Here is a 25,909-nt window from a genome sequence, read left to right as displayed (position 1 = left end):
AGTTCTAGTATGTAAAGGGTAGAGACTGGAGATAACTAAGAACTCAAAGTAGCTTTCTCACCATTCACTTACAGCAACCAATTTTCATGTCGCAGATCCATTTCTTTCTCTTTTTCCTTTTTGCAAGCCAGGAATATCTGCATAAAAATGAGGTCCTAGTGCTTTTGCACTATTTTAAAGGCAGAGGGGACTTTTTGGATGTCGTTCATAATTTCTTCATTTATCCAAATATACAATAGACAGTGTTGAATTTTACCCAGGAAAAAAATTCACTGACTAAAGACCTCAAGATAAAGACAGTCTAAAAGTGACATTCTAGTTATAAAATAGTTCTCTATTTCATTATGGTAAGCCTAGGAAGGAGAATATATAAATGTACCTCAGTTAAATCATATGCAAAAGATACAGGCACATGATCCATTCCTTTAAACAATAAAATTACTGTGTGCTTACTAAGTTCTCTTGAATTTGGAAGGTGAAATGCAAATCCACATCAACTGGCTTGGTGATGTTTGGAGTGATTTGTACTGGGAAGACACGAACCAATGAAAGTTGCATTCCCTAACTACAGCCTGTATCATGGGTCCCTTCTCCATCATACAGTTAAGGTATGATTTCATTTTGGTGTCCTTTTTGTTACATATGCCTCACAAGACTTAGGAAATATATTTCTCTTATGCCAAAGCATATGAGATACACACCTCAGCATTGATAGTGAGATGGCAGTAGGCCTGAAGCAGGTACTTAACTTTGCACCTAGGCTCAACTCCTTTGAAATGGCAGATGATTTCTGCTTTGTTTTGCTCTAGTTTGATTCTATGTCAATTTTAACATTTCTGTTCCAAGTGCTGTATTTGTAGAGTTTGAATAATACATTTTTTTAAAGCTTTAGCTTCTCTTTTCAATTTGCAAATTAAGAAACCCAGAAGTTCAATTTGAGTTTCTGTGAATTGAGCATTACTCCCTCTACCAGTGAATACTGGCAGAGCTAAAAGGTCTTGAATCTATATGAAATCTTTCAGCTTTGGAGTCTGCTTTAAAGTTATTGGGTTAATTTTGTGAATTCAGCAAAAAACTAAGCTTTGCACATTCACAGACAGAATATTAATGCTTCAGGTCTGTTATTCAAACCCTAGAGAGCAAGAGGAAGTCTAAACATGCCAATCTTAACTTGCATGGCTGTGCTTTTCATGCTTCTGTTTCACAGTGATGTATCACAAGTTGCAGTTAGAAGGCCAGCTTGCATTTTTAATCTGAAGCCAACCCATGTAGAACATAAGAAATTTAAGATGCTTGTACAAGCTTACTCTTAAACTTTGGGGAAGTGTTTGCTCTTCCCCAAATCAAACCACTCCATGACAATGGAGGATAAACATTAAAGGCATGAATTATGACATACCAATTCTTTTTCTTTTTCTTGAGATGTTCAGGTTTCTTAAAGCAATCCTTCCATTCTAAAATGGTCACTGCTGTAGTCAATAGGTTCTTGTTTTACACCCCATGCCCATGCCCTCATATATGTGTGGATGGATACGGATATATATATATGTACAGAGAAAGAGAGGGAGAATAAGCCCACAAAGCGCCCTTTACAATTAATGGCTTATTTTTTGTTTTATTTCTATGCAGAGAGCAAGACAACTTCTTTCAATAATAATCATAATTATTTTAATCACAAATTTAAAAGGGAAAAATGTGAGGGACCACCATTATATTTAACTTCTGGATTTTTTCAGCCCTGACCTTAGCACTCTGTCAAATCTTTCTTCTTTCATTTAAGTGTCATGAATAGTACTGTTGCTATTTTCAAGAATCATTCTGAGTTTTAACACAGTCCCCTTCCTCTGCTTATCACAGCACAAAAACTATAATGGTGGCTGGTGTTCTGTATCAGCCTCTTTTTCCTTTTTCTTTTTTTTATGTCAAAATTATCATTCGCTTTCTTGGCTTGTCTTAGAATCCAGAGTAATGTCATTTGGGCCTTAGGGGCTGTTGAGCAGCAGAGCAGGAATAAGCTGAGGAAGTCAAGGTAGCATTAGCAGTCGTGCTTGGCTTTATAATAGTAGCTTCCTCCTCCAGGATTTGTCAATTTTGATTTTGAAGTTCAGTCAGCAATAGCATGTGCTGTTTGCCTCCTGTCTGTTCGGCAAAATAAAGGGAATAATTTTCTCTTCTGGGTGACAAGATTGAAAAGGAAACCTCAACAGTTGCTTTCATAGCTTGATGTTCAAGCTGCACCTTTTTTCTTGTTTTTTCCCTACAACTGCAATGGTCTTTTGAGTTTAGGAATATTTAGGTCCTCTGGATAATATAATAACGGGCAAATCCTACTCCAACCTACTTTTCAAAAGCTGCATCTTCACTGAATTTTTCTGCTTTCTTTTCACTAGCTGTGAAGCAAAGCAAGAAGGAAAGAAAAGGAGGGAGAAAAAAGGAGGGACGGACCTCATTTCTGACTGCATGGGAAAGTCAGTGAAGAAGAGTGAGTTGGAGAATACAGAGGATCTCCCTGAGAGTTCTGTTCCCAGTCCACAATACTCTTACCATAAAAGGGAAGAGAAAGATATATATATATTATATATATATATGTATAAATATATAAATACTGCAGTAAATTCCAAAAGTGGTTGAAGTGGTTGATTCCTGAGCTAGATCTAGGTACGGAACCTAGTACCAAAATCTTTGTTGCCCAGCTCTGAATCTTAGCAATGCTAGAGTATTTTTGCCTATTTGCTTCATGCAGTGACACACAAGCACAGCTTTGCTATTAGTCATTGCCCCTTTTCAGAGAGCTTGCAACAAATGAACTCAGTTACTTAGCTGTGGGATTTCAGTCAGAGATTGTTTTGAATCCTTCTTGTGCATACAGGCTGCAAATGTGTGCCAGGTACTTTTGGCTGATTGTAAAGTGTTTCGAAGGTGTGAGTGAATAGAGCTTGCATGAGGTATAAGGAGTTTGGTGTGGGTTTTTTTCAGTACCCACATTCCTAATTAGCTGCAAAACACTTGCCCCTGAGAATGCAAGTTGTAATTTTAGATCTGGGAAAGTTTTCACATGTGCCAGCTCACACATTGTGCAGTGACTCATCAGAATGGATGGTTGTGTTAGTCATTTGATGCTTCAGCTAGCAAACAGGAGAAAATGTGTATTATTTTAACAACCATTAAATGAGTATGTGTAAGCTTTTCTGTAGGGGGAAAAGAAAGTTTTTAAAGTATGTTTTTATTTTCCTTTTTCAAAGACAGGGTAAAACATTTTGGCAATAGAGAGACCCCTGATTATGTGGGATAAGCGCAAAAATATTTGACACTTTCTCTAAAATGTATTCTATACTTGCAATATGATCTGTTCGTTCTTCATGCCTTCTTTATTACCTCAAAACTTCTTGTGTTTATTATTTAGGAACAATTTGTTGTTGGAGGATAGAGTACTTGCTTCTTTGTAGAGTACTGGCAAACATATCACTATAACTGCTGGTTATTTCTTGCAATTAGTAGTAAATTATTGCTTCATCTTTTTCTGTCTCTCCACATTACTTGCGGAGTTTTCCATAAACTTGTAATTGTCTGCAGAATACATTTTCTATTCTGTGTGCACTTTCAAATCAGTCTTGAGAAAAAGCAACAGCTGACTTCCAGGGTAACCTGGTGTTGTGGTTTAAACCCAACCACAAACCTCGTTCACTCACTCCCCCCCCACTTCTTGCCCTCCCCCTGCTCCTGGAGGGATGGAGAGGAGAATCGAAAAGAATGCAACTCCCACGGGTTGAGATAAGAACAGTTTAGTAACTAAGGTATAACACAAATTACTACTGCTACCACCAATAATAATAATGATAAAGGAAATAACAAGGGAAGAGAATACAACACCTCAGCACCAGCAAACAGATAACTCGCCCCACTCCCCCCAGCCGAGTACCGACCGATACCTCATACAACCCTGCAGTCCCAACCCTTCCTGGTAACTCTCCGTTACCTCCTGGGCATGACGTGCTGTGGTATGGAATACCTCTTTGGTCAGTTTGGGTCAGGTGTCCTGTCTCTGCTTCCTCCCGGCCTCCCCTCCTCCCTGGCAGAGCATGAGGCTCAGAAAGTCCTTGGCCAGACCAAACATTCGAGCAGCAACTGAAAACATCGGCGTTATCAGCACTGTTCCCAGGTCAAAAAATCAAAACAGCACTGCACTAGCTGCTAAGAAGGAGAAAAATGACTGCTGCTTCTCAACCCAGGACACCTGGACAACACTATGCTTTGAGGACAGTTGAAAGCAATTTGGAGCCAACTAGTGCTTGTTTGGTTTTGTTGTTTGGTTTTGTTGTTTTTTGGAAGAAAGGTTATATGGTATTTCCCCCAGGGCAGATTAATTCCAATAGACCACCTGCATTTTGCTCTGAGAGGTGTTTGGAAAATGTAAGATAATATAATCAAATTCTAATCTAAAATTCACCTGTGTAGGTCCAGATAATTCTGAAATAGATGTACCTTTCATTTTATAATGACTGAAACATAATGTGACCTCTTAACTGCAGGAATGAAATAAACCTACTTGATAAACTTAATCCATTCTGAATTATTCTGTAGTACAATTAAGACTTACATGTTATAAATAGTTAAATCCTACCTGGCTTTAATATAGAAATTGGTACAGGAGCTATCTGGCTGGTACTGGCATAGATGTGCATGTGCATCAAGAAAGCATTTTAATTTTCTGACTAAAGGAGGGCAATTATATTTGGAGGTGCCCAAGGTGCTGGGGAATAATGAAAAAGTATGCCTATGAAATCCCGGAGATCTCTGTAAGTTTTATTCTTTAGACAATTTTGTTGACCTAAAAGTGTACATCTAGAAAGTAAAATCTATACTGTTGCAACACACACTACAAAAATGTAAATGCCGCTTGAAGCATGCTTTATGCATGAATTTTTCAAACTACTGAGACCTTAAAGGAACAAAGCTAAAATAGTTCCCTGTTTAAAAAGCTAAAAGATAAAATATGTATTTAAAATTATAAATTATACATAAATCCCATTTATAATTTATTTGCTATAAATTTTTTATCATAGAAACAAGGAGAATGGGATATATGTAAATACAAAAAAGTAAACACTTTCTTAAGCTGGGTGCAGGAAGAGAGTGAACTTGGAGTTCTTTCTTTTTCTTTTTTTTTTAATATAGCTGTAATGTAAAGGACATGCTTGTAAGACTGTCATGTCAGAATGGTAGAACTTGGGGCATTTTTTCCATTAGGAACATAATTTTTTTCTGCTTTGGTAGTAAACCGTGATATTCTCTGGCATGCATTGGTGGTGTTTATCCAATTCAGTTACATTCTCTAAGGCAGAGTAATGTGTACATCAGCTAGAATAGTCAATTCCTATTTTTTTATATTCAGGTAACCAAGAAGTCCTGATTTCAGCTTGTGATTTCTATAGCGTGTCTACTTGAGTTACTTGTCACCAGCTTGACAGAGCTGTATATCTAATAAAAAAAGGATATGAGAATCAGAGGCCATAAAAGAAGAAACATTTTCAGGCTTTCTAAAGCAACCATAATAACCTGTGGAACAGGGCTCACATACTGTCTTAGCATCATTCAGCACTCAGTGTCTTCCCACACTTTAATGCAATCAAAATGCTGGCTACATCTAGGTCTATTTAAATATGTGCACATATTTATAATTAGGAATTTAACGGGCTGTGTTGTTCTGATTTATTCAGGATTAGTTGTTAACTGTAAGAAATTGGTTACAGTCATGACTCTACTATGAATCGATTTGGCAGTGGGCACAGAAAACAGATCTTGCAAGCCTAATAATGCTATCAGCTGTATTCCAAAAATACTCTGATTGCTCTGCTTTATGTAATCTTCCTAAGCTATGCAGTGGTCAAGGCCAAATGGAATGAAGGCAATAAATAAGAGTTTCCACTTGGAAATTTTACTGTTGAGCTCATGGCTATTCAAAATTCAAAGGCTGCCAGGTTTTTGTGTTTCACTGCTATTCCAAGCATTTATTTTGAATCATGCAGTGGGATTTTTGGGGTGAGTTATATAAGTTACTAAAAAAAATGCTTGATGTCCAGACTTAGAACAAAAGAAACAAAAATCCTTGATACTTGATTTTATATTTAACATTTCTGTGTACATGTTTTAAATTGGAGGTTAAAGGATTGAATGCTTGTACTGCTGCACTCCATCACTGGGGTGGGCAATTTTAGCAGTGCATTGATCAAGAAATATTTTGAAAGGACCATTATGTTTTAATGAGCTTAAAACTTAGTGGAGTTCTGTATTTAGTAATGAGTTTAATAAAGAGAAATCAAGAAAAGTAATAAAGCAGCAGGACTTGAAGTAGTTGTTTTTATGATCCCTTAAGGTATTAGAGACCATTACAAAGCAAACATCTCAATAAAATGGCCTTAACAACAACTCAAGTACCATTAAAGAGTACCTCTCTGGAACAGAGATAGATTGCAACAGCACATGGCAGAATAGACTGAAGCTTCAGGCTGTACAAATACTATATTTTAAAAAAAATAAGGGGACTGATGTCAGTTATGGTGACAATGAAGCAAGAAGGTATTTGGAAATCTTCAAGGAAGCATCCCTGAGAACTGTGTCACTTCCTGAACGCAGTAAATACCAGGTAGGTTTTATATAGTGAGTTGATCTGAGTGGCACTTTGATATTTCCTTCTTTCTGTTAACCCCACTTGAACATTCCTTCTCTAGCTTTCATTATTTTTAATATTTATTTATTTATTTATTTATTTATTTATTTATTTATTTATTTATTTATTCTGTTGCTGAACCAGCGGGAGATGGTTTAGTTTAGTACATGTGGGGCAGCTTCATTAATGCTAAACTATCAGTAAATCAGTGAGCGCTTTAAATATTTTGTCCTTTTCAATTCACAGTGGAACAAAAAGAAAATCACTTAGCAACACCTAACGATGTGAGGCTAGACCCTGAACATTCATTGGAATGTCTGCACTGTTTTTGTAACTTAGCCAGTTCTTTAGGGTCTGGTCTTTTTTTAACCATCTAATACATTCTTCAGTAGTGTTGCTAAACAACCCTTTTCTTTGATGCACTCTTCAGATGCCTGTCTCAGACTGTATTTAATTTCATTGTTTCTTTGAAAGGCTGTAATCTTGTTTCTGTTTACTCTGTTACAGCTGTGTAAATTTAAATGAATGTACTTTCTTCCTACATTTATGCAGCCTAGAATAGAATTCATCACCCTGAGATGCTCACTGTCAAATTGTTGAGTATGGCAGCCAAAAAAAGATCATGAATACTAGGTAATTCTGGGCATCTGGCTATTTCATTTATGCTTCTAAATGGGAGTTGAGCTCTTAGTAAAATTTGGTGATCATAGGTAGGATTATTAGAACCACCAATGGATAAGGTGCACTTATCTTTGGAACTTTTCTGCTTTAACTGTTGGAGAGAAATCTCTCAGGGACAGCCTGTTCCCTGAAGAAGAATAGGAGTGTTACGTTCCTGAGCTGCAACTTCACTGAAACCCTGTTTTGAGTATTTCTGCTTTCCACTGAAATGTAGTGCCATCAAAACACGATTCTTTCATCACATTTTCTTCAGTTTATTATGTATTTTATTAAGGGAGATTGATGAAAAGAGACCAGGGTTTGGATTTTTTCTAAGACTTCTCACTTTCCCAGCTCTCCATTTATCTTTCCTGTGAGGAAAGAAAGATGGTGGCCTTAAAACTCACTTCAAACTCACTTCGTAGCCTAGGATTAATCCAAGAATTATTAAATCTTGACTGTTCTTTATTGAGCAACAAATAATCCTTAATTTCAGTAGGAAAATATGTCTCTCACCTTTCTACCAGCAGTTGGTGTGTACCAGACTGTTGTTACCATTTACCAATGTAATAATAGTCTAGTCTCCTGGTTGAAAGGCTCTGAGCCTTCAAATTGCTAACAGAAAAATAGAGAGGAAGGTGATAAGTTTTTCCTTTTAGACTTTCTCTGTTTTAATCAGATTTAATTTATTGGGAGGTTAATAATTTCATAATTATATAAAGAAGTGCCAAAGCTGGAATGTCAAGCTTTAGGTTAGAAGCATGACATGTTCTTGCATCTTTGCTTTGGTTATATGCACACAGTAGGAGGTGTAACATTCACTTTTCTTCATACACCATTTTCATTTAGTATTCAGTCTTATTGTATGTAGTCCTGTGTATGAAGTCTACATAAAATAATCTTATTTTTCTTGTGTCACTTCTCTAACAAGCCTTACAAAACACACAGAGGCTTCAAATATTTTAATGATTGCACCTGCACTTAGCACCTTTGAGATAGACAGGGAACTGTTGCACAGTCTATTTACGGAACTGCCAACTATATGGGGCACCTAGAGTTTGTCATTTCAGAGTCATAGAGTACCAGGTTGGAAGGGACCTCAAGGATCCTCTGGTCCCAGCTTTCCTGGCAAAAGCTTAGTATAGACAAGATGGCTCAGCACCCTGGCCAGCCACACCTTAAAATTGTCCAATGTTGGGAAATCCATCACTTACCTGCGGAGATTATTCCAATGGCTGATTGTTCTTATTATGGAAAAATAAACCCCAAACAACTAAAATTGTAGTACATTTCATGCAGGACTGCAATGTTTCCAGAGTTTGTTCTCTTGTCATAACTTTTCACTTTAATTTCTTTGGATAATTTTTCTCTTTTCCCAATTTATTATTTTCTCCAATAGTTTCTATCATTCGTGTCACGTTTTCTCTTTTTGATGAACTGAACCCCCAGATTTACTCAGAGATTGTGATATTCTGAGGACTACATAAAAAATAAAAGGAAGAATTTGAACTGAAACAAGATTTGATAAAAGAATTGTTTAAAACAAGGAATTTTTCTCTTTATACATACTTTTAAACTTTTGGAGTAAACATACTTGTGTTGAAAACAGATTATTGACATTTCCCAAGGTTTTCTAATGAGGTTTTTAGTCTATTTATTTAAATGCTCCAGTATAAAAATTTTAGATTTCTAGGTTATCTACTTTGTAAGCACCTCATCTTGCAAATCTCCAGTCAGGTTGCCGCTGGAAGTCAAGAGAATGAAATTCCTTAACACCAACATAGTATTAAAAAGCAGGCATTATTTATTATGGTGCCAGATGCGTGGGGGATAGCTCCTCCTAACATGCATGCCGATTCTTACAGGTCTTTTGCTTTTAAGCATTTATCTCATACATATACATTATAATTCCAATAAATCTTATACATATTCCAGATCTAATGAACATAGGTTACTACCCACTAGAGAATGCTCAGTTTATTTTGAGTGAGTGTCCCAGGGGTGACCCTTGCCATGCTACCAGCACTATTGTAATATGCCTACTGATCTATATTTTCTTTTATTTTATGAGACATGATTGGATACTTTAACCAAATTAAGTTATTTTCAGAATTACTAATGCAGTTCTATATTTAGTTTACACATAATTAAAGCTGCTGTAAAATATTATCCTCTTTAGAGTTGCCTGCAAGGTTTTGGGGGATAAGCTAATCATTTGGACTAACTTAGAGTAAAAGACTAGCTTATGATCACAAATGTGCCCCATAGGAATTTTGTTACCTATGTTGGGGCACATTATAAACTGTGGTTTAAGAACATACACTTAAATGCGCACCTATTAAGGCTCATTCTTGTCTCATTTATGCTAGTATAAATCACATTGAAATTACTAGAATTACATTGCTTTTACGGCATTGTACTGCGAGCAGAAGAAGGCTGATTAAATTCATGTTAATTGACACTAATTGGCAGTAAGGACTTTAAGAGGATAAAGTTTTTAATAAAGCATTAAATAGACAGATTATCTGTCTAAACTGACCAAAGGCATTTTCGTATTCTAAAAATGATGCTGCCTTGTCATTCGTGTCCTAAAGCTAATTTCTAAACTAAAATCGGCTTCCCAATCCTGGGCTACATAGAGTCCTAGGTTGTCTTCATAGTTAATGCTAGTTTTGCTCTCCCATGCTCAAATAGCTTTCATGTTTGGTGACCTACCTCTCCAGTATCAGGACTAATCCAACACAAAACCTCAAGGAGCATTTCCTTCCCAGTTCTGTAGCTGCTCTCCATTGGTCTTGAATCTGAGCATTTACTGAATGTTCTAATCCATATTCCTTTCTTGAACTACAAACCTGTGTTTGCCAGGCTACACTTGCAAGATCTTTCTTTTAATTATCTCTCTTAGGACCCTTCTGAGTGTGTTGTCAAAGTCTTTTTCTTTGAAAGTCATGGCTTTGTGGCTTTGCTTGTAGCACAGTCTGCTTCATTTCCTTATTCATGTAGATGTTACTGAATCATGCTGAACTGATAATCAGTATGTTCTGTGTACATGTAATGCACAAAGTGTTCAAGGGGAGGCACTGTGCACATATGTATCTATGAATATGAAATACAGTGGCACAACATATGCACAATACATGTTAGTATATACATATGTAACACATATAGTATATTGATATATACATACACTGTATGAGTGTGTATACTGAGATTCATTAATGATACATAGTGCTACTGGTCCAATACAGTGTTATTGATCTCCAGATATGTGGCATGTGTCTTACTGATTTGCCCAGGCAGTGAACCTCAGAACTTTCTTGTGTTCTTCATGTGGAAGTTCTTAGGAACTCTATATTGAGGTCCAGTGAAAATAAAACTATTGAGTTCCATCCCAAATCCTGTAGTTGTTATTGGTCCTAATTATGTGGAGTATAGGTCAGCAGAGACTGTGTTGCACTGCATCCCAGAACCTGAGGTGTTCAACTTCATGGCATAATCCTACTATAATCTTACCATTTTTAGGAAACCTGATGCTCAGCTGATCATTTGTCATTGTTTGAACCTTTGCAAATTAAGATTAAATCATGAGGTATTTTCACCTTTGTTTGGCTGATGAACTGATGATCTAAGTGTATACTTTTCTGTACATATTAGTGCTTTAACCCTCTTAAAAACCCCGCTGTTTTCACTAGAAGACTTTCCATGGTATGGCATACATATAACTGCTTCCCTAATTATTTCAGGTGATTTTAAATGGTTACTCTGTACAGGACCTGGCTAGACTAAATGCTTAGAGCACTGAATATCGAGTTTTACTCTGTGGTCCAAACTGCTGAAAACATTTATTTTCAATTTAAGTTATAACTATGGGCTTGCAGATGTAATATTTAAGATGCAATTAATCATGGATTAAAATTTGATTTGCACTTTGCAGTAATTTAAACAGCTAAATCCTTGTTCATGACCACTTATTAGGGATTTAGAGGTGCATGTACAAATTATACCCACTTCCTTCATAAATTTTAATAGCTCAGTCTTGCCAGTGGTAGTCAGTGCATGCAAGCTGGTGCTTAACATAGTTGCTTAGTGGTCTGAACATTTTTCATACTGGAGTTATTGGGTTAATAGTGATGTTGTTTAGATATGTAAAAATCTGAAGATGGCAGAAGGAGGGGAAAACAAACAACTCAGCTATGGCTTGTTATTTATTCTTCAGTATAAATATGTATCTTATTTTTCTCAATTGGAAACAAAACAGTGAGTACCCTGCTAGAAGCTTTTAGAACAAAGTTTGTCACAAAGCACTTTTTCTTTAGTTTACTCACACACATCTTAAATTTAAATCCTTTAAAAGATGCCTAATAAATCCCTGACACAAGTATGCATATCTGCAGCAGGGTGGATGTATTGCCATAGTACTACTGCTACTACTACTACTGATAATGATAATGATAATGATAAAAAAATCCATAGTTTTACTAATAAGTGAATATTCATCCGTCTAATTAAAAAAGTTATTCTCAGAGGACCCTTCCCAACAGTAACCACAGAAAAGGGTACCTGCCAAAAGTGTGTATTGCTTTTCCATATGTAATTCCTGATTTCTGAATATGTTACTACTCAGAAACACTGAAGCAATTTCTCCCTGGTGAGATTTTTAGTTTCATCCTCTGTAAAATATGTATCAAGCAGCCCTATTTTCATACAGAAATAAAGTGACTGCTTGGTGGAAATGATATAGGTAGGTTCCCTTCTTTTGTCCCTTATAATTCTTTATCCGACACCCTTTTTTGTCCTTATGAATTTAGAAAGATACAGACATGAGATTTGAGCATCCAGATGCATGTAAAATCAAAATTATTTGTATTTTATTTTTGCAGTATTTTGATTAGGTAACAAGGATGAAAGGAAGAGCACAGAATTATAAAGATGCCATAAGCTAAGGAGAAGCCAAAGCAGCACCTTTTGTAGAGTTTTCTAGAACAGAAAAAGGACAAAGTGGGACTGGCAGCTCATGTAATCTTCAGTCATTAAGGTTTTAACAGGTTTCAAAATCTGAAAGCTCTTGTACTGGTGGCACAAGTATCTGTGCAAATCAAAGCCCTTAATTCAAGGACATGATCCTCCAGCTCCTCTAGGCTTTCTTTCTAAGATTTTCTGATAACTCTAATAAATGTTAGGATTTTTCAGCTGAAAAGCAGCTGCAAGAATGAGCCAGTGCTACCTGCTCAGTCTTGTACACTGTGTATTAGGCTCCACTAGTAGTTAAGGGGGTGACAAACCGAAAAAAACAATACAGTTAATAAGTTTAACTGCTTGTTTTCTGTGCTGTATCTAACTTAACCCTTAACATAGTTTTACACTTTCGGAAGATTTCTTAATATACAGCTAGTCTGACTATTGTTTGGATACTCTAATACACTTCCCAGTTTAAGGAACTGACATTTTTGTGTATGACTTTGGCTGTTGTCCAAGTGGGCAGAAAGAAGCCATGTTTACGCAGAAAGGTTTGTTTAAAGTAAGAACCTAAAAATCCATCTATCTCCAAGCCAATGCTTCATTTAGTATATACAGAAAAAACATAAAGATTTATACTTGTAAAACCAAAAACCTTCAGACAGTTCCAGCAATAGAATTAACCAGTGTAATCTTCCTCCTAAAAATTAGAGATGGTTTCCTGTTTTGGAACTAAATAAGATATAAAGTAGATAAAGCAGCAAGTGTTTCCAGTCAGCTACTTGTTAAACATTTTTCAGGAAGAATGATAAGAGCCCATGTGGCATTTCCATTCCCTGTTTTAGATTCAACTTACTGGAAACATGAAGTTCTTTTCATCATTAAGACCAGAAGGGAAAAACTTTTCTAGGCAGAGAATCAAAACACAGGGATTGCTGAGAAGAAGCAGCTCTAGAAAAAAACATTCTGCTCTTTTCATTTTGAGGTAAAAGTTTATTCTAATTTTGATATAATCCTTCTTTTAGAGAGGGGAAGGGGAAGAATCAATTTACAGAGTTCTTTCCAGGTCTAGTTTTATTTCAGTATTTTGGAGTGATGAAGAGAGTGGTCTTACTGCTCATATACCTCATTCTGAATTAGTGATATAAAATGTGATTGTCATATATATCAAGAAGGTAAAGCTTGCCTATTATTCCTTTAACCCTCAAAATATATATTAAATATGAGAAAGTATCACTGCTTTGTGTATACTACTGTGTGCTGAAAAACTCATACAAAACTACTGTTCACTTTTTGTGTCACTGTGGTTTTGAGATCATATTTTACAAACAAAAGCCCATGATGTTCAAAGTGAATTGGACGAGTAAATTACACTGTGTTACGACAGATAAGGAGTTCCATGGTATATGCTTTTGACAGGACTCTCTGCATTTGAAGTTCAAATTATCATAAGGTATATATTAATCCATATTATTTCTGTTTTCATGCCTGGCATTTAAAATGTCAAGCATAAACCTAATTCTATTGTGATAAGTACAGGCTTTGAGTAGCATAAATTTAAAAACCTGTAACAACAAAAGCCAGTCAGTTTATAAAAACAATAATTTATTAAAGATATAAGATCACTGATGAGTTAAAAGGTATTGATTGACGATAGAGCTTTATTTTTAGAATGATTTGTTCAATATTTCTACTGTTCATCTTGTGCTTCCTTCTGCTACTACAATAGTATATTTATTTCTCAAAACAGATATGCCAGTTAAGGAAGTTTTAGCCACCACTGGGCAACAAATCACAGAGCCAGTGATATTCCTGTTGTCATAATATATTGTTTTGCTAAGTAAGTAACTTTTATTGTAATAACAGAAGGAATTAATACAGAACCTGATGAAAGGGATCTTACAGAATTTGTAAAGAGAGACAAACAGAATATATCAGATATATTTGAGCAAACTTACATATAACTCTGTATTTTCCCCAGAAGTTTTTAAGAATGAGAAAGAGCCAGACACATATGTAACTGTACTGCATTCTGTTGTGGTACCCTTGATCATTTTTTAATCTTGCATTGACCCTTATAAGCCATATGAACTCCTTAAGGTAATAATTATGTCTGGCCACATACCTTGAGTTTCTGATCTTCAGTTTAAGATGAAAGTGAAACTCAGAAAGGTGAACCAATGTGTAACTTCTTTTGAATGATGACCTGAAAATTTCTTTTAAACCACAAAAATGTTTTCTAGTATCAGAATATGTATTTTTATATTGCACAATATTTGAAAGCTTGGGGTATATTTTAAGGTAAGTAATATTACAAATAATAATATGTTAAATAAAAAAATCCATCCCAAAATAAGCCCCCCAGAACGTATGTCTTGATTCTTAGTCATTTCCACCTTTTGTAATCATGCATAAAAGAGCAACTGTTTAATCAGAAAAGCAGTATTCTACACTCATCTTATTATAAGCCCACCTATCTCTTTGCAAAGAAAAGATTAATGAGGTTGAGAGATATAAGAGGCTGTCACTCTTCCTCATACATGCTCCTCCATATAAGGCATTACCATAATTGAATCTCAGTCTGTGAGTGTATTTCTGCTTGCTTTTTTGCCTTGCCTGAGTTGTGTAATTCTTGGTTCTGTTGCTGTCCTGATATCTGATCTAGTATTCTGAAGCTGATAAAAGCCTTTTCATAGATTCTGATGGCTTTTGGTTTTTGTTTCTGCGAAACTGGCATTGTCATTCACTTGTACATGCATCATTCTCAAGGTTAAAACAGATTAAGTTCGGTAGATCCAAAAGCATCAAATATGTGTTTAAACTATTAATGGAAATTTTCACTTTCTGGGGATATTAGGTGTAATTTAGAGTAGCAAAGCAACTAGAGTAGCAAAGGAAAATATCCAGAAGTCAGGAAAACCCCCAAATTAGGTTCTATATGCAAGCTTTTTTCTTTGTTTTGTAAAGATAAGTCATTAAAAACTGAAGCCTGGAAGAAAATAGTTTATAATAGATTCAGAAAAAAAAATTAGATTTTGCTTCTGAAGCTCGTGTACAAATTTATTTTTTTTTAGGTTCAGTCCTTCAGACAAAAAGACAGTAAAGGAAGCCCATCAGATGAAAACTGAGCTCAAGGCATCAAAAGGAACATCTAATCCTAAATATCTTTTCCTACGTCAACTAAAATTATAGTTTTTCCCTGAATATAGAAGTGAACAGTACCACAGGTAAAAAAAAATGAAGTAGGACAAACATGGGAAAGTTTTTCTCTGCTGTTGGAGAACTGTGAGTGTCTGATGGAGAAATGACTGTTCAGCTTAGTATTCTTCTTCATGCCTGCCTTTCAACAGGAATTTTCACCTTCCTTACTCTTCCAGAGAAGCAGATTGCCTCTTTTGTGACATTAATGAATAATATTTACACATACCTACAATACGCTATTGGACAGTTCAAGTTTTTTTCTTCTAGATTCGTTCTGGGGGGAAAGGTAGGACTCTACATTGGAAGCAGAGAAGCTTTTCTCAGTGTCTATATCCAGCAGAATACTTTCATAGACCTGTTGTGCGACAGAGCTTAAATGCTTGTTAATACACACCTGCTGCGTGTATTTAAACAGAGAAAATCTATAGAAAGTATGTGAAAGGGGAAGAAATATTGAATCATTTTTGGTTTACAGTAAACACTTGATTTGTATATCTTTTTAGATGGGTTGACTACAAAAATCTGAATTGGAAAGTTGAGTTAATTTTCTAATACTTTTCCTGCCTGTTTCTAACTACTGGTTTTGATATTTTTCTAATTAAAAAAAAAGGGTAAACTACTGCCATGTGAGTGTGAGCACCTCCTACAAAACTACACACACTTAAATAAGCATGAGAATCAGAAAACCCTTATGATTTCATGGTTTGTGTTACCAAAGTACCAAACTCTGCCTCTACCTAACTTTCATTTTCCCTGCTAATTCTCTCTGACTATTCAGATTTAATTCATTTTTTTATATGTATACAAATCTTAGGTTACAATACATAAAGCATTGGTCTGATACTTTAGCAAATGCAGATGTTAATATTTCTTTCCCCCCCGACCCTTCTTTCTAATAGAGTAGGCTAAATATCCAGAATCTTAGTCATTAATTATAGACATTTACAAAAAGCAGTTAAAATGCACCTGTGGCACACATATGGCCTTGGTATGCTAAGTACTTTTTTAAGCAATTACGAAGTTAATTCTTAACAGAACAACAGACATCTCGTCCACTCTAAACAAAAGATCATAGAAAATTACCAAATTGAAACAGACTGCCTAGCCCACAATGCTACATTTGGAGTTAATCTAAGCCTGTTCTTCTAGAAAAGCCAGACATGTTCTATAATATCTTATAGCAAATTAAGAACTGCTCTGCTCCTTACTTTTCCTAGGACCTCTATCAGAAAATTCATTTTCACTGTGGCTTACAACAGTTATAACAAGTTGAACTGTGCATTTAAGGAATGTTGACCTTCTATATATTAGTGATTTATTTCCAAGAATCATTAATTTTTGCAGATGTGATAGCTGGTTGTGATGATAAAACATCATATTTGAAGAAACTTCAACTTATGAGTTTGTCATATACTATGCAGGCATTTGCTGTTCATTTTAGCTGTGGTTTGATTGCTTTTGCTGTGCATAATTCGGCTTTAAGTACTTACAGGAATCAGAGGTTGTACAACCAAACATCTGTGCCTTTAAGTCACTGTGAAAGTACTCTGGTATTAGGGGTAGGCAGGTATTCTGCAGACCTTCAGCACAGATGGACCTGTTCCTGTGCGGATATTAAGCAGCTATTACATGGTAAGACCAGTTAGAGAAAGTTTCTGAAAAGAAAAGGGATTTCTTCATCCAAATTTATTTTGCTTCTTTATTTTCCTTCTCATAAGTGTTGATTAGTTAAAAAAAATATCAAGAATTACATAAAACCAAAAAGACTTTTAAGGCATGCCGTATTGAATCTTTGGTAAATTCACTGAGTTAAAAAAAAATGCAGTTTATATATTCATTCAGTTTGATTCCCTATGCTTACATTAACACAGCAATACTTTCATCCAGATGCCTTCAACTCTTCTGAACACATAGAAGCAAAATAATTTCCTTACTATCTCTTTGTATCATCCTGTCTTCTATATGGCTCTATCTTTAGTAAAATGTTTCCCCTCAAAGAGTATTAATAAAGAATATAGTAAAAAATAAAAAGTTCTTATCCATCTTCAGCTTGCTTTCTTCTGGTTTTAGTTTCTCACAGTAAAAGGAGTTTACATTTTCCTTTGGTAGAGTTTTGAAAAGACTCAGGTGTTCGTTTGGTGTACTCCATCTGTCAAGGTGGATAAGATGAAAATATTTTCCCACAGACAGAGAGGCATATTTAATTGGCCATTTCCCAATTAATATTATAAAGGAAATAAAAAAAAGAACTGGGAACATTTTTCATTCGTCATTTACAGGTTCTGAAAGGTGTAGTGAGAAAAAGCTTTAGCTCATTGTTTTCTACAGTGTAGTTATGGTACATCCTAAACAACAGGTAATTGTATCCAAAATTTTGGATAACTTATTTTCTCTAAATTGTGGAGTGAAAAATATGTGTGCCAACACATGCCAGCAAAGTATGTGTTTTGTCAAAGGCTGTATAGATTTTACTCTTCTTGTCAAAGTAAGCTGAGCTTTAGTAGCAACAAGCAAATTTGTGGGCTTTATGTCTCTGAAAAAGAAGAAAAAAAGAACATATAATAACCTGAAAGTATTAATAAACAACTACCAAATACAGGGTACAAGTCTCATCATACCACACGCATTTTTCTGGCCTACACATTACTCAACCTAATGAAAAAAGACCAAAAGAATATAAAACAGGAGAGAAAAACAAAATTGAAAAACAGCCTACAGCTGATGGCAGAGGTAGCTGTGCCTATCAGGAGTATATATAGCTCATTCACATTCACCAGTGTCATTGAAGGAAGGAGTAAAAGTGAAACTTTAATACAGAGGTAATTGGCAAAGGAGAAGTTTCTGTCAATGAAGAGCTAAAAATCTAGCCTCAATTTCTGAAATTGCTCTTTAATAGAAATGCAGTTAGATATGCATTGAAGTCTCACTGAAATAATTTTCAGGCTCTTGTTGTGACACCTTTCCTCGTCCCATTCCCTATGTAATTGAGACTACAGCTATGCTGCATGTTTTGAACTGAAGCCTCCCCAAGAGTCTGGTAACTTCTGCTTCCAAAAGCAAAGGCAAACTACAAAGAATGTCCTCAGATCAAATGGATTTCTTCCCTACTGTACCTTTAGATAATGGCTAAGGGCTTCAATGGATTAGTCCAAATCTGAAAGCTTAAAAACTAGGTTCTTAATTAATATTCTTCACTCTGAATGTTTGTTTCTTGTCCTTGGGCCTCACAAGGGTAAAAGGAAGAATATATTTATATATATTCTATGAAAACATTAACTTTTTTTTTTTTTTTATCATAGAATCATAGAATGGCTTGAGCTGGGAAGGACCTTAAGATCATCTAGTTCCAACCCCCTGCCATGGGTGGGGACACCTCACACTAAACCATGTCACCCATGACTGTCCAGCCTGGCCTTGAACACCACCAGGGATGGAGCATTCACAACTTCCCTGGGCAACCCATTCCAGCGCCTCACCATCCTCACAGTAAAGAACTTCCTCCTTGTATCTAACCTGAACTTCCCCTGTTTATTAGATGCCCTTTTTTATGTTGCTGATTTCTGCTCTTGCTGATTTCTGTTGTGATATGTGTATGCCAAGATCAGGTAACTGTTATGAGCTATGTAATGACAACATGGTTCTTTTTTCACACACCATTTACACTAGTGCAACTCAAGACAGTTTGTTCCTCCTCCCAGTATTTTGGGTGATCACAATAATTTCTGTGTCATTTCCCCTCCTTCTGATCAGTTACATCTAAAGACTGATATGAAAAGCATTTTCCCTGTGAATGCTGCTTCTGTAAAGTATTTGCTTTAAATCAGGTCCAGCATCTGGCAGCCTTTTTCTGTATTCCAACTCAGACTCAATGGGGATAGAATTTACCTAGTTGAAAATGAAGTTAATGATAGACCACTAAATTCTGTCATATTTTCCTGAATGCTGAAATCATTTATTATTGCTAATATAGGCCATAAAACTAGATTCCTCCACAGCCATCAATTCTGGCTAGAAATTTATCCAAGGTATCATTTTCACCTGTTCCCTGGTTGATTAATGTGCTCTAGTTTGGTATGTTTAAGAGATGTAGAATGGCTGAGTTGGTCAATCATATAGGGTCTTTACCTTTTTAATTTCTTCAACCTCTTTGAAATTCCAGAGCATTCTCATGCTGCATGCCTTTTGTTTGTTCAGATACCATTCCCTGTACAAAACGTCTTCTGCACAGTCACACAATAAAGGTATAATGCAGACACTAAAAGTCATTAAAGCCTTCTGCAGTTTCTGTTTGCTATACGTGGGAAAAATAACCCATTGAATGTACACTCGAACCACTCAGTATTTCTTTCCTCTTTTCTTCCCTTTTTACCACCCCATGTTCAGATCCTATTGTATTTGTGAAGAAGCAGTGAGCTTTAAAAGCATGCCAAAGACTGATGTTGAAACATATAGCATGAACATTTGCATGTTACTTCCTAGGACACCCTTTATGCTTTTCTGCCATTTACAGAAATTAAGGTGGTCTGAGCCTTGAGAAATATAAAGTAAAGCTTATGCATGCCAGTGTGCAAAATGGATTTTAATGACCTTTAATGAGTTCAGGAAAACAAAGGACAAAAATATCTATCCAGCCAACCCTCTGAAAGTGATGATTTGCAGTCTCACAGCACATTCATGCCTGTCTTCATCAAAGTTTTTTATTTTTTCATTTTTCAGTTGAAGGAAATTATAGTTCACACTATGTATTGTTTTTCTCTTAGAAAGAACAAAGCTTTCCAGAGCAGGCACTGTGGTGGATTATCTGGTGGGGTCTTAGTCATATTCACAGATCTTGAAGCGTGTGCAGGTATCTCTAAGTTCACAGTGAATGTATATTTAGCTCACTAATGAGCTGTCAACACTTTCCATTCCTGTAATAAATATTTGGATGTTCATCTCTGCAGTTTATCCCAAGGTACAGCTTAACCAACAACTATATTCTCAAGGTTCTGTAGCAGATGTATTGCTCAATGTTTCTTACAATACTGGTAGCAGATCAATTAACAAATGATTACCTGTTTTACATGTTTCTTTTTTGGATCATTAATTTTTTTAGGAATAGTTGGAAATAGTAATACTTCTTTCCATTTGATACTTCTATAAATCACTCATTAGAACTATCTTGGTCCTTAACTTTTGAATTAAGTTGGTCCTTAACTCTTATCTCTCTGGGATTAGAGTTGGTAGTTACTGGTTTTCACTCTTACTAGGTCACCTCTACATAGTTCCAAATAGGTTGTGCTGTATACAAGTTATCGTAAGTAATAGAAATTGATTGAAGATGTATGATCCTGCAGTGAAATAGTATATTTTAAGTTTAATAAATGTTTTCATCTACGTTAAATATCCTTTATTTAGAACTTCAAGGGAAACACTGGAAATTTATATTAACAAATGCAATCTCCATGTGTTTGGATGAGTTTCAGTAAACATCTATGTTTCAGAATCTAAATGTGGCCATATCCTGGCATTGTGGCCTCCTGGTTTTCACAAAGCTCATCTGCATGTATCAGTGATCTTGTTTATTTATTTTTTTTTAGTTGTTATTATCTGACTTTGTTTTCCTTCATTATAAAGTCAAGACAGTGACAGATGAGTCTGAGTGTTTCCATTTTGGATAGGTGACTTGAATAACTTTCTGTGAATATGATTATAATAGGCTAGGCACTCAACATGGTTTAGAAATCAAGGCATTTTGAAATGCATAATTTTGGGCTTCAAAAAAAGTCGACTTTCACTGTTACCAGTTTAGAATTAAAGTGACGTGAGACCTCTACCTTCCTACCATTAGGTAAAATGTAACAGACCCTATGCAATTCCTGACCAACACTTTCTTAAAAACCCATACCAGTTATCATTCTGCTACCTCTGCCAAGCAATATAACTTCACTTGTAGTTAGAATATTTGTGCTAATATTTGATGTAAAATGTACACACTGCAAATTAAACTGATTCTTCTTGTCCTACACCTAATAGACATGGTAAACAGTATATAGCTCTCCTCTGTACAGATTTGTTTTCTTTTCAAAGACTAATCTTATAATATTTCATTTTCAACCTTAAATTCATGTTTGAAAGTATCTTTGTAGATTATGCCTTCTAAAATTCTGTCAACTTTGTTTCTTTTCCCTGAATTCTCTTCAGTACATCTAATAGTTACTAGTTATTACATATATATTTTAAATACTATCATGGTTTGGACCAGAATGAAAAGAAACCGATCTAGAGAAGTCAGGACCTCCTACTCTCCATGGTACTGAAAAAGGGTCTGGTAACGGAATAATTTATAAGTAACCATCCACCACAGAACTGCAGTAAATTTTAGAATTCAGAGATAGTAGGTCCTATAGATACTTTGAGTATGATATATTGCAGCACAGGCATCTGGTTTGAAACAGTTATTGGTGGGGTACAAACTAATTCTCTCTCAGAAACTCACCATTTTGTGTCACTTTACCATAAATTGCTCATGACCCAAAGGGACATTTTGTTCTTGTAGGTTTTGCAATGTCTAGTGCCTACTAAGCTAGAATTACAATTAGTATGAGATGGCATCTACAGCAAGTGAAAACACCAAGTAAAATTTTTAAATGCAAACAAAGAGTAGTGGATTTTATTAAAATAATTGTTAAGGAAAAATAAAAGAGAGATTTTTGAATTAAAGGTTTGGCCCAATACTCCAAGGACCTGATTTTGTTCCATCACAGAGTCTTTTGTGAAAGCCAGTATGCTTTTTCACATATATTCCTATATATCTTATTTTGGATAAACAGGTATTTGTAAACCTACCTACTGAATTCAGACTTAAACCTTTCCATTACAGTTAAAATTTAACTCAAGGTATTTTTATTATTTGCTGTAAGATTACCAGTATGGTAAAAAAAAAAAACACTGGGTTTAGTGTTCTTCGGTTCAGATCCAATGCAAATTATTAAGTTTCCAAGTTGCATATTACTTGTACTTCAACAAGTGATAAATTAATGAGTGAAGAGCAGAAAAAATACCTAGTTCGCAAACCCTATTTAGTATTCTGTCTTTAGATAATCACCTTTTATTAAAATGCCAATGAAAACACATCACTGTAAAGAGAAAATTGTTCTCTAGTAACTTATAGCTGTAAAACACCAATTTAATCTTTTTCATTTACAGCACTATATCCTAAATGACTGGCCTCTGATAAAACCATAGCTTAAGAAAAGCTTCCAAAATACTTTATCTTACAATGTGGAATGGTACATAAAATTAATAGCAGTAACATTACAAGGTAAAAAAATCACCACTTTAAACCACAAGATATCTCCAAACTATTGTGTAAGGTAATGAAACTGGGACATTTAGGAATACAGCAATATGAATATCCATTATAAATGATCATGGTTAGACCTATTTTGCAAAGTACCAAGATTCCTGTTGACTTCTTAGGACCAAAATTTAATCGAATTTGTCTTGAAAGAGGTGAGATTAGTCTGCACTATGTATGCCCTTTTAAGATTTGCTGATAATATGTCCACTTTGTTATAATGAGAAATAAACTTATATATGGCTGTAAACTGCAAATTAAATACATTCCAAATTAGATAATGTCATAATTGTGTATCAGGTGGTCTTGATGACACACGTGAAGTATTTCTTTTTTGAAATATCACCTACCTGTATTGTTAAGGTTTGGAAATTACATATCTTTATTTCAAGAGCAATGAATTTCTATCAGTTTTCTTTTGATTACGAAACAGGTCACCTTGCATTCTTAAGTTATTTCTTTGCAGCTATGGAGACTGAAACATTTAAAGTATTATGAAGGCACTGAAAAAAAATCCCAAGCAACAAACCCCAAAACACAGTAGTTTCAATAGGGGGTTGAAAAACATCTGGAGAGGGAAAAAATTATATATATGTTAGGGAGAAAAAAGGAAAGGGAAAAAAAAAAAAGAGAGAATTACTATAGAGAAGTTTTCTGGTCTCTGACTATTGTATATTTTCCTATGCACTCATATAAATCACGAAGAAAGGAAGAAAGAAAAACTACAACCAAAGAAAAATCCCCATTATATCACATGTACATCCTTTCTTTCTTCCTTTTTCGAAGTAGGCTTAGAAAGAACAAAGGGCTTAGAACTGTGCGATGATATTATGCCAGGGCAGTACTGTACTTGAGGTTCCATTTTGCCACCTCAAAGAGGATTTAATTCAACTGTCACAGAGTGCTTTTTAGTTTGTAGACAGGGTATGAACATGTTTGTTCTTTAAAAATAGCCCAAAACACTCCAGTCTTTGTGAAAAATTCTTAAGCTTAAATAGGAAATAAATTCAAAGTCAAATTCCCTATTAAGTTAACCGTGATGGTTGTTTCTTATTCCTCGGAGAACAGTATATCACTGTTCTACTGAGGCTAAAAATAAGCTTAATATAAAAATGAGTGCTCACTCTAGAGAAGTTTTTTGATTTTACCTGAAAGTCAAACAGGTCTTAAAGTTATACAAGGTCACTTATTCTAATTTATTTTTTTCTTTACTGGTGCCATTATTTTTTGATCTAGCTTAGGCTGAATTTACCTACCTGGACTGTGAAAGACAGGTACATTATGAATGAGACTGACCTGATAAAATTTACTTCTTTTTTAAACAGTAAGGTCATTAGGTAAAATTAACACTTTACCAGATATTTTTGTCTCCCAATTAATACAGAGACATGAGATGCACTTGGCACAAGAGAGAAGGCCATTGGTATTTTAAAATGGCAATTCTTATATTTTAAATCTCATTATTTTAATCTTTAGCAAGTCAGGAACTGTTTATGCTTCACTCCATAATCACATTTTCTACTTGTATTGAATATGCTATGGCAAAGCTTATAGGTTGGGGGAAGGACTCGTCAATATGCACCTATTTACTTCCCTCATAATAAAAAAAGTTAAAATCTCACACTTACTGTGATAATAATACTATCATTAATGGATGAGACATGTTCACGTAAGTAAGCATAGCCCATTTAAAAAAACAGCTTTTCAGTGTATCTCCAGGCTAAATGTACTTCCTGGGAGAGAAATCTGGTGTGTGTTTGACACTGAGAAGCCTGACTGAGTTGTGACCAATCCCACTAAGAATGGAGGAGGTACCTCACTTCTGTGTCTGTCTCCTGTACAACAATCTCTCCTGAAGGAAATGCAGCTGCCAACACCAACCTTGTCTCACCCTTACTTTGGGCACCGGGGGAATGACCCCCTGCAGGCATGTAATCCAGAGCCTTCTAAGCAAGTCATTAGTAGGCAGTGCTTGGGTATCTCATCTTTCTATTCCTCAGATGTCCCAGAGAATTTATAGATCCAAGTTGTAAAAGCATGTAATCATTTAAGAAAAATATAGCTTTTATTCTATTCCTTTCTTCTTCCCTCTCTACCTCCCTTTTTGGCTTATGTTTGTGAAACTCCTAGTATTGTAATGTGGTGACACAGAGCCAAGGAGTACCAAGACAGACATTTTTTCATGAGCCTTTTCTCTTTGATTTAGAGAAAGACAGTCTGTGATACTTCACAAACTAATGATGGCTAGGAACTCTTGCTTTATTTTTCTACCTCCATCTTGTAAATGGTCAGGAAAGGAGAATATGTTGTATGATCCTGCTGCGTTGCTATCACTAGAGCTATGCAGCTACAGTATATTTGGTTTTGTAAAGATTTTCTAGATTTTAACCTGTGTCTTCCCTTCATTTGTGTTTCAGAGCTCACTGAAAAAGACATTTCAAGGAAAAAAGAAAAGGAAGTGGATTTCAGCTTGTGGTTTATATCAGATAATATTTTTATTATGGTACCAGTGGAAAATCGTTAAAGACCTTGGATCACCAGTATGGTTTACAGCACGTCGCCATCAGTGATGGCAAATTCAGATGAGCACTCACTATGAAAAGGGCTCTTGGGAAACACAGGATGTATTTTCTGTACATAGTTTTCTACGATGTTATGTATGTTTTTATTGTTACTGTTGGTGACGACACCATATGAGGGTAAGCTCACTCTAATATCCTGCTTCTAGTTAAGATGAAGGCTGAGCAACTATTAACTGCGTACATTACCATGAATAACTATTACACAAGGAAGAATCATAGTAAATTTTGTTACACTTTGAGTTTACTTGTTATTTGAGTATTAAATATTTTCTTTATTCTGTCTCTCTGTATCTTTTTGAATGTGTTTCAGTTGAAGAATTGTCACACAAAATATACGTTTTCTCTTTCCTATATAGGAACTAGAAGCAGGCACTGAGACCAGCAGTGGTGACAGTGCATTTATATCTTACGCTCAGTTGAATGAACATGCTAAACTAAATTCTTCACTGGTGTAAATGGAATGTAGGTCCCACTGATGCTAAAAGAAACCATGCCACCTGAGGA

At 35.3% G+C, this 25,909-nt stretch overlaps 1 long non-coding RNA gene across 1 annotated transcript; it reads left to right on the top strand.

The window, feature by feature from the left end:
- The first annotated feature begins 13,182 nt into the window (after positions 1–13,182).
- Positions 13,183–25,676, top strand: LOC136012568 (uncharacterized). Its single transcript, XR_010611824.1, has 4 exons — positions 13,183–13,268; positions 15,358–15,510; positions 18,784–18,970; positions 25,241–25,676. It is a non-coding gene; the product is annotated as an uncharacterized LOC136012568 (long non-coding RNA).
- The last annotated feature ends 233 nt before the right edge of the window (positions 25,677–25,909 follow it).

Source organism: Lathamus discolor, chromosome 4 (genome assembly GCF_037157495.1).
Source record: "Lathamus discolor isolate bLatDis1 chromosome 4, bLatDis1.hap1, whole genome shotgun sequence".
Taxonomy (NCBI): domain Eukaryota; kingdom Metazoa; phylum Chordata; class Aves; order Psittaciformes; family Psittacidae; genus Lathamus; species Lathamus discolor.
This window is presented reverse-complemented; position numbering and strand designations above follow the sequence as displayed.